Raw genomic sequence first — 9,447 nt, 5'->3', positions numbered from 1 at the left:
AAAATGTTCACAGGTCTACTGTCGTTCCAACAGGGTTCAAAAGTGGACTCACTGGATCGAAAAACACAAAGGCTTTTAGATAAATCCTATGGCACTTAAAGTCCTTCTTGTCCTGTATTTAAATGAGTCCTTTTCTCTCCCGTTATCCACATCAGCCTCTGGACGTAAAAGTTGACGTTCATTACCCAGAGATGGTAACATTTTAAAAACAAAAACAAAAACAAAAACGCCCAGAAAACTAGAGATCGGGCTCTGGGACGTGTGCCTCTTCAGGTCTACCAGGGAAAGTCGCTGGATACTAATTTGACGTTCTTAGAAATGTGTCTGATGCTCTCTTTGCAGAAGGACATAGCTTGAAATATCATTATCTACTGCCATCTTTAGGCTGGCGGAGGAAAGGAAGAAATAGCCTCCCAGGTAGCACATTGCGCAAACTGGATACCTCAATATTGACGCACCGCCAACCAATTCAGAAGAGAAATAAATCGATTTGCTCCATCTTGTTCATGCTGCTTGGTTGCGTAACAGGTTTCCATGCTGAAAATAGCACCAGCTGGACACTGTGCTACTCAATATCCCACCTTTAGAAATGAAGAATCAGACCCAAGCCCAACCCAGAGTCATACTGCTCCCTGAGTCCCCCTGCGTTTTCTAGCGAGGGGACACTCAGAAAGCAGCAGGATAAAATGGCGTATCTCACAACCCCATTTCCAGCCAAAGCTATAATCTTCCTCCTGAGGACTCTTCAGTGACCCTTCGGAAAGCCAACAAACCCAAACGACAAGCAGAGACCAACAGTACTCTTAGATTTCAAAGGGGGAAACATGGCATAAAAGTAATAAAATAAATAACGAATATGGATTGATACAATTTAGGCTCTGTTCCTTTAATTATTCATTTACTCCACCGTTCAACAGGTGCTCACTGCACATTTGCTGTATCCGAGGTATCCTTCTAGGTACCTGAAGATAGATGATGTAGAACACTCTGCCCAAGGGGCCTCAAGCCTCACAGGAAAGCACCCAGGCTTCTAAATGGATGGCCTCGAGGTCACGTGATGAACTGCACAGACAAGAAGGCGGCAGATGTGACTGACAGGAGAAGAGAGAGGAGGTGTATACTATTTGGTACAGCGGAGAATCTTTCAGAAAGGCAAGCTTTTTATCAAGAGCTTAACAAATGGACAAAGTTTGGCCAAACAGAGAGCTAGCATTCCAGGGACAATCAGCCAGTCTACGCACACCAGAGTCTGTCAGGTCCGTTCGTGGTGAGGAGTTAGGATAGCTCAACTATAACGCATGCAGAAACGTGTGATATGAGGGCAGGTTAAAGGTAGCCTGTATAGGATATACTCTGCTGTGTTTATCTTAAAGGTAGCAGGAATTATTTAGGGGACTTAAGTGACAGTGACATGATCAAATTTGTACTTGAGGGGGAAAAAGACAGTCACAATTATGAAAGGTGGCTTGGCGAGAAGCTAGCAGACTGTCCAGATTAGAAGACACCAAACTCTGCAGAGACCAGAGTTGGTAGAAAACAGAGAAAACAGAGGACTTCACATTGCTTCGTTCTTACTGATAAGGGACTTACAGGGATGGGGTAGATGGAAGTGTTGATACTGGCTTGTCCATTTCTGTTTCACGTAGATGAAGCTCCACCTGTTTCTTCACCAGAAAAGAATACAAGGAATAGAACCAGGTTACCCTGGAGATGAAAATGGGTTAAATGTGAGCCATTTTAACTTCCTCTTAATGTAAATACGTATAGTGAATTCATATGATATGAAGAGCAAAAGTGGGAAAAACTACTCAGAGAAGTTTTCCTTTAAAAAAAAAAGGTGATTAAGGGGCGCCTGGGTGGCGCAGTCGGTTAAGCGTCCGACTTCAGCCAGGTCACGATCTCGTGGTCCGTGAGTTCGAGCCCCACGTCAGGCTCTGGGCTGATGGCTCGGAGCCTGGAGCCTGTTTCCGATTCTGTGTCTCCCTCTCTCTCTCTGCCCCTCCCCCGTTCATGGTCTGTCTCTCTCTGTCCCAAAAATAAATAAAAAACGTTGAAAAAAAAATTTTTAAAAAGTGATTAAAAAAAAAGTAAAATAAAGATCGTGATTTACTCAACCGTTGTGCTAGAAGCTACTGCCTAGAACCGCACCCAGGACCAGTAGCACAGGGTAAAATATAAAATGGGCTCATCAAATACTGGCTTAGATTTAAATGAAATGTGTTATGTTTTTTAGGCAATGGAAAGAAAGCACAGTGACGATAGATCAACTAGTAGGAAATAACACGGATCAAGGTAATTCTGAGAGTCGGACTCTTGATTCCCTTAGCTGCTCATGCAGCACCCGGCCCCTGCCCATCCTCAGATGCTTTGCTGGATCAGAGGAGCTCTCCTCCAAACTCCACAGATTCTGGGATTCTCCCTGCTAAGCCGAGGACACAACTTACTTCCCCTGAGCCCCAATCAGAGTCCTTCAAGGGAGAAAGGCAAGGGAGAAGAAGCATTACTCGTTGAAGGACACTTTTCATTTTTAATGTTTATTTATTTATTTTGAGAGAGGGCACAAGTGGGGAAGGCGCAGAGAGAGAGGGAGAGAGAATCCCAAGCAGGTTCTGCACTGCCAGTTCAGAGCCCAGCACGGGTCTCGAACTCACGAACCATGAGATCATGACCTGAGCCGAAGCCAAGAGTCAGACACTTAACTGACTGAGTCACCCAGGAGCCCCAACTTTGAAGGACCCTTGAAGCCAATTCCATCCAACAAAATCGTCCTCCTCTCTCTGACTTGAAACAATGCAAACACCTAATACCTTTTGTATATTCTATGTCTCCAATTAAATCTTTAGACATATGAAATACAATAATAATAACTGTTGCAATATCCTTGTCCAGTCACTCAAAACTCTGTGTCATTTCTAGTTTGGTTTTGGTTGAGCTTCCTACTCATAAAGGTCATATCTTTCTGCCTCTTTAATGCATGGCCTTTGTTGATTAGATGCCCATCCACTGTGAATGCCACCCTTACTGGCCCTGGATTTTTTTTTTTTTTTTTTTTTTTTTTTGGTATTCCCATAAATATTCTTGAACTTTGTTCTGAAAAGCAGTTGGTTATTTGGAAGCAATTTGATCCTTTTAGGTCTTGCATTTAAGACCGTTACACAGTTCCAGAGCAGTGTTTAGTCTAGGGCAACTGATTCCTCACTGCAGAGAAATACCAAGTACTCAGATGCCCATGAATTACGAGGTATCTGATGGAGCTAGCAGGTAATTTTTCCTTGGACTTGTGTTATGGGCTGAATCACGTCCCCGCAAAGATCTTGCACTCCAGAATTGCAAAGGAATAAATTTCTGTTGTTTAAATGATATGTGTTATCAGGGTTCAAGGTGAGTGATAAAATCTGGTGCTGGGACGGGGGTGGGGGGGTGCTTCTGTTACAAAAACCTAAAAATGTGGAAGTCACTTTGGAACTGGACCATGGGAAGAGGCTGGAAGTTTTGAGATGCATGTTAGAAGAGGCATAGATTGCCTTCAAGAGGCATTTGGCACAAACATGACTGTTGAAGATAACTCTGGTGGAGGCTGAAAAAGAAGAGAGCTGTTGAGAAAGTTTCTCTGAGAGATACATATGTCATCACAAATAGAATGTTGTTAGAAGTATGGATATTAAAGGTGCTTCTGGTGAGGTCTCAGAGGGAAATGCTGAACATGTTATTGGGCCAGATGAAAGGCCTTTCTTGTTCTACAGGTGTAGAACTTGGTTAAATTGTGTCCTACTGTTTTATGGAAGGTAACATTTGCAAGTGATGAACTTGGCTATTTAGCTGAGGATATTCCTGTTCAAAGTGTTGAGGGGGCACCTGGTTTCTCCTTGCTGCTTGTAACAAAATGCAAGGAGTCAGAGAGAGAGAGAGAGAGAGAGAGAGAGAGAGAGAGAGAGAGGAATTGAAGAAACCATTGTTAAGCATAGGGGAACCAGAACTTGAAGATTTGGAAAATTCTGAGCCTATCTATATTGCGAAACTAAGAAAGCATATTTTGGAGAGAACATCACGAGTATGACTACATAATAATTTGTTAAAAGATGACTGATGTGTGATTTATGGATCCAGTCAGCCATCTCAGCAGAAGCCGGGGATAGGCATTGGGTTATACCTTTAGAAACACTGCAGAGATGGGATGAAATGAAGGAAGGCAGTTGGACTTCTGAGATTCTATAAGATAGACTACCAGAGCTTTTCTGGTGTAACATGCTATCCTTCAAGAAAAGGAAATAATGACCCTCAGGGTGGTTCAAACGTGGGCAGGAATGGTGATTCTACCAAGAGCCAGAAGGCCAAGGCCTGAGGGGTCAGGGTCACTGTTCACAGTCAAAAGAACAGAGTCACTCCATTTGGACTGGTTGGTCTAAAAAGGCAGGGCCACTAACCAGGTGCATGGAGCCAAAAAGGATTATTCCTGAACCTGAAAATCTTAGGGAATTTTCTCTGCTAAGTTTCAGACGTGCTTGGAACCCATCACCCTTTTCTTCTTTCTAATTTCTCCCTTTTAGAATTGGAATGTTTATCCTCTACCTGTCCCACCATTGTATTTGGGAAGCAGTTAACTTTTCTAGTTGCACAGATTCATAGCTGGAGAGGGATTTCGTCTCAGGATGAATCATACCTTGAGTCTCACCCACACCAGATTTAGATGATATTTAGATGAAACTTTAGAGTATATGATAGAATGAGTTAAGATATTTGGGGCTGTTGGGATGGAGTTAATGTATTCTGTATGAAAGAAGAACATGAGGGGAGCTTGGGTGGTTCAGTCAGTTAGGCAACCGACTCTTTTTTTTTTTTTTAAATTTTTTTTTTCAACGTTTATTTATTTTTGGGACAGAGAGAGACAGAGCATGAACGGGGGAGGGGCAGAGAGAGAGGGAGACACAGAATCGGAAACAGGCTCCAGGCTCTGAGCCATCAGCCCAGAGCCCGACGCGGGGCTCGAACTCACAGACCGCGAGATCGTGACCTGGCTGAAGTCGGACGCTTAACCGACTGCGCCACCCAGGCGCCCCAGGCAACCGACTCTTAATCTCAGCTCAGGTCTTGATCTCAGGTCATGAGTTCAAGCCCTGCATTGGGCTCCACGCCGGGCATGAAGCCTATTTTTAATAGGCTTTAATAATGCAGCTTCCTTTTCCGGCAATATGGTGAACTAGAACGCTAAAGAAATATACCTGGTACAGAATACGAAAAGGTTTGGAATACCTTTGTTTTTCCAGATTCACTGTTGTATTGATAAGAAAGCCAAGGAAAAATTCAGAGTCCAGAAACACTGACAAATGTGAATCGAGAGCTAGATAAAAGCCACTTTCATGACAAACTCAATTTTTATCTCACGGTCAGGGTCCGATGGACAGGATATGACATGTTATAAAATTGCAAAGCAGAAGCAGAATTAAGTCGTCAGGAAGAAGAATCAGTAGAAAAAAATAACCGGCAGATGAAAGTTTCCAAAGCTAATTGGTGTTGGAATGAACAGATTCAGAATAGAAAAAAGCACACACATTTAAAGAGCTAAAAGACCAGAGAACAACAGAAATAAGAAACCAAACTAGCCTGTAGATTGAAATATATCCATAAAATAATTAAGATTAAAAAAATATGGTTGTGTTCAGCAGCATACCCAGAAGGCAGCCTAATGAGATAGGGTTGGAGGAAAGGAATGAAAGAATAGTTTAAAGATGTAGCAGAAGGTGAAAAGATTAACCTGTATCTAGCTGTAGTCCCAAAGTAGACATTATTCATAAAACTACAGCTAAATATTTTCCAGTAGGGAGAGAAAGAAGGAAATGGCAAGGGAAAAAGAAAAAAAAAAAATCAGCACTCGAGCCTGTGACTTCCCAGATGTGAAGTACCTGTCTTAAAAGTTATACAGAAATTTCAAATCATCAGGTTTAAAGGGAAGAACTCAAAACCTTCAGAGGGAAAATACAGGTTATAAAGAAAGACTGGAGAATCAGGGAGGCCATTATATTTTTCAATGCAGGGCAGAAGCTTATAGAAGTAAGATGATGCGTATGTTCAAATGTTGAGGGGAAATGTTTTTCAAACCTAGAAGTCTAAACTCAGCCGGGCTTAATAATCCAGATGAGCAGAAAATAGACATTTTCACCATACAATTCATCCGAATTTTACCTGTTGTTCACTTACAGGAAGGTAGCAGAGGTTGTGCTTCAACATTTTAGAGGATTAAAAACATAAAGGAGACAAAAGATTTGGTAAAGAGATGATTCAGCAGAGGGGCAAGCAAAGGTGTTTCCCAGAGATGGGTGAACGGAAGTTTCGGGATGACTGCCGTGCTAGGGAGCCCTAGGGAGCACCTCTCAGATGGCAGCAAGACCACGGACAGCTAGGGAGCCCTAGGGAGCACCTTGCATCGCAGCAAGACCACAGACAGCTCCAGAAGAGCCGTCCCCAAGAGGAAATCAACAAAAGTAGACCTGATTGAGAACAAGGTGTCTTTATGATTCTGAGATGTGGTTTCTAGTTCTTCTGGAGCAGTAGTTCTCAATGAGGGTGATTCTTTTTTTCCTCGGGAGACATTTGACAACGTCTGGAGACATTTGTGGTTGTTGCAACAAGATGGGGGTGCCGCTGGTATTGGGTAGGACAAGACCAGGGATGCGCCTGAACATCCTACAGTGCACAGGACAGCCTCCTGCCCATTAGCATCCCATCAAAGAATTCTAGGACCAAAATGTCAGTAGTTCCAAGGTCAAAAAACCCTGAGTTTCAGACAAAAATTTTAAATGAAAAAAAAAATGGACAAGGAAAGACATATAATCCCATGTACTATGTTGTTCAACTATGAGCAATATTTAAAGCAGTTGTGCTATAACTGTTTTGGAAAGATTAGGAAACAGAAATGGTGAGAAAAAGAAGGTAATCTTTATCTCTCTTAGTTAGAAGACAGTAGATAATTCTTGAAAGTGACATGTGTACGAACAGAAGCCAAAGTAAGGTATTTAGAAAATATGGAGGTGCTGGTCGTGGAAATAACTTAGAGTATGGAATGTTTAGGATACAGTGAATGGAGACCAAGAATGAGAAAGTAGGACACAGAGGCTCCTGTCTTTCATTGTAAATCTTTACGTATCATTTGATTTTTGAAATTATATTTAATACTATCATTTGATATTTGAAACTAATGAAAAAACAATGTTAAAGCAGATATGGCAATCATGAGATTCAGGAATCTAATTACGAGATTAGAGTTCTGGGGGCGGCTGAGTGACTCAGTAAGTTAGGCGTCCGACTTCGGCTCAGGCCATGACCTTACAGTTTGTGAGTTTGAGCCCCACATCAGGCTCTGTGCTGACAGCTCAGAGCCTGGAGCCTGCTTTGGAGTCTGTCTTTCCCCCCCCCTCTCTCTCTGCCTGTCCTGTGCTCGTGCTCTGTCTCTCTCTAAAAAATAAATAAACATAAAACAATTTTTTAAAGAAATTAGAGTTCTGGTTCACATAAATAAATAAGTGACTTGATCAAACTTTAACATCCTGATTTTCTGATTGATATGCCAAGAAATGCAATTTTTTTCTGACCTTCACTGTAATCTTTCCTCATTATTTCAAGTTGGTTTCCCTTAGTGGAGAGCCCAGGCAGGCAGGCTGAAGGCAGTGTGTTCAGGGGCTGATTCAGCAAGCAGCAAGATGGTCCCATCGTCATCCCTACATGGTGCTACAAGGACAATGTAAAAATGCAACTGAGGGACAAAACTGAGGCTGATCCAAAGAGACGTGTGCAAAGCAGGTCCTTCACTCAGTGACAAAGGATGCCTATCTATTGAAATCAACTGGAATGGAAGAGTGCAGTACTTCGTGGAGAAGTGGCTGAAATGAGCAAAACAGGAGGTGGTCTAGAATAAGTCCAAAGAGGGGCGCCCACTCCTAGATGCATTCTCCGTACGTGGGCACTTGAGAGTTCACCCATTAAAGGGGCTGGGATGTAAAAGAACACCACGAAGGGAGGATTCAAAAATTAAACAAGTGCACATGCACACACACACACACATACACACACACACGAGGGTAAATTGTCCTCTCATCGTGAAATGCAATGCACAGCCTCTGGGAGCCACCGAAATAAATGAGGTAGATGAGATCATCCGTCTGCAGGTCGAGTGATCAAGACAAGAACCCTGCTTTGCTGCAGGGCTGAAACAGCATCGTTCATGGGGCTGGGCTTCTTCGTCAAAAACAGTGAGGCTGTCATGTGTTTGTGGGTCATGTGCTTGTTTCACAACTCTTTGCTTTAAGGAGCACAGCTAATATAGAACTGTTACGCTCAAATCTTCGATAATAACGTGAGGGTTTTTAAAAGTGATTTACTCTTTTAATTGGATGCGTTCATGGTTGAACTGTTTTGCATTACTCCACAATATTTCGAAGATGACAGTGCAATTTTCCTTCTATCACTAGGAATAATTTGCGTTCGTGGATTCAGAGAACGCACACACGTATAAGACCAGTCGTGATGGTTTTCTGAAAAGGAATAGCCGTATCACATGGAAGAATTTCAAATTCAATCAGCTAATGATGTTAATATTTGCAATCGTGTGGTTAAAACCCTTCTCTTTTTTACACTCACATTTTTCTATTATGCATATGTTCAGTATATGATATCTTCCCTTAGTTACAAGAGGTACAAAGTTGTCCTTCAGGACAGGTACATTTTAACAAGATATTAGAAATATAAGAAATTACAAGTTTCGTTTATTTTAGCTAGTTAGGTTTTATTTTTTTTTTACTTATTTTTAAAAATTTTTTTTAATGTTTATATATTTTTGAGGGAGAGAGAGAGAGACAGAGTGTGAGTGGGGGAGCAGCAGAGAGAGAGGGAGACACAGAGTCTGAAGCAGGCTCCAGGCTCTGAGCTGTCAGCACACAGCCCGATGCGGGGCTTGAACTCATGAACTGCGAGATCATGACCTGAGCTGAAGTCAGACGCTTAACTGACTGAGCCACCCAGGTACCCCGTTAGTTTATTTTTTATAAAGCCAACGATAACCAAGGAAATTTCAGTATTTCTTTTTTTTTTTAATGTTTGTTTATTTTTGACAGAAAGAGAGAAACACAGCATGAGTGGGGGAGGGGCAGAGAGAGAGGAAGACAGAATCCAAAGCAGGCTCCAGGCTCCGAGCTGTCAGCACAGAGCCCAACGCGGGGCTCGAACTCACAGACCGCGAGATCATGACCTGAGCCAAAGTTGGATGCTCAACCGACTGAGCCACCCATGCGCCCCAGAAATTTCAGTGTTTCTAATGGTAACCAGAATATGGTTGGAAAGGCCAAGATGGGGTCGGCAACTCATTTTGGTGCCGTGAGGGCTAGGGTGGGTTTGGGATGTGGCAATGTATTTGACAGGAAGCACAGAAAACCTTTAAAATCATCCTTGTTCTCAAGG

At 42.5% G+C, this 9,447-nt stretch overlaps 1 long non-coding RNA gene across 1 annotated transcript; it reads right to left on the bottom strand.

Moving 5' to 3' along the window:
* Positions 1-865: 865 nt before the first annotated feature.
* LOC121039984 (uncharacterized) lies at positions 866-1,695 on the bottom strand. Its single transcript, XR_005795075.1, has 2 exons — positions 1,591-1,695; positions 866-1,091 (listed from the first exon to the last, which is right to left on the bottom strand). It is a non-coding gene; the product is annotated as an uncharacterized LOC121039984 (long non-coding RNA).
* Positions 1,696-9,447: the final 7,752 nt, after the last annotated feature.

This window comes from Herpailurus yagouaroundi, unplaced genomic scaffold (genome assembly GCF_014898765.1).
Source record: "Herpailurus yagouaroundi ecotype Mexico unplaced genomic scaffold, PumYag 181, whole genome shotgun sequence".
NCBI classification, from domain to species: Eukaryota; Metazoa; Chordata; class Mammalia; order Carnivora; family Felidae; genus Herpailurus; species Herpailurus yagouaroundi.
This window is presented reverse-complemented; position numbering and strand designations above follow the sequence as displayed.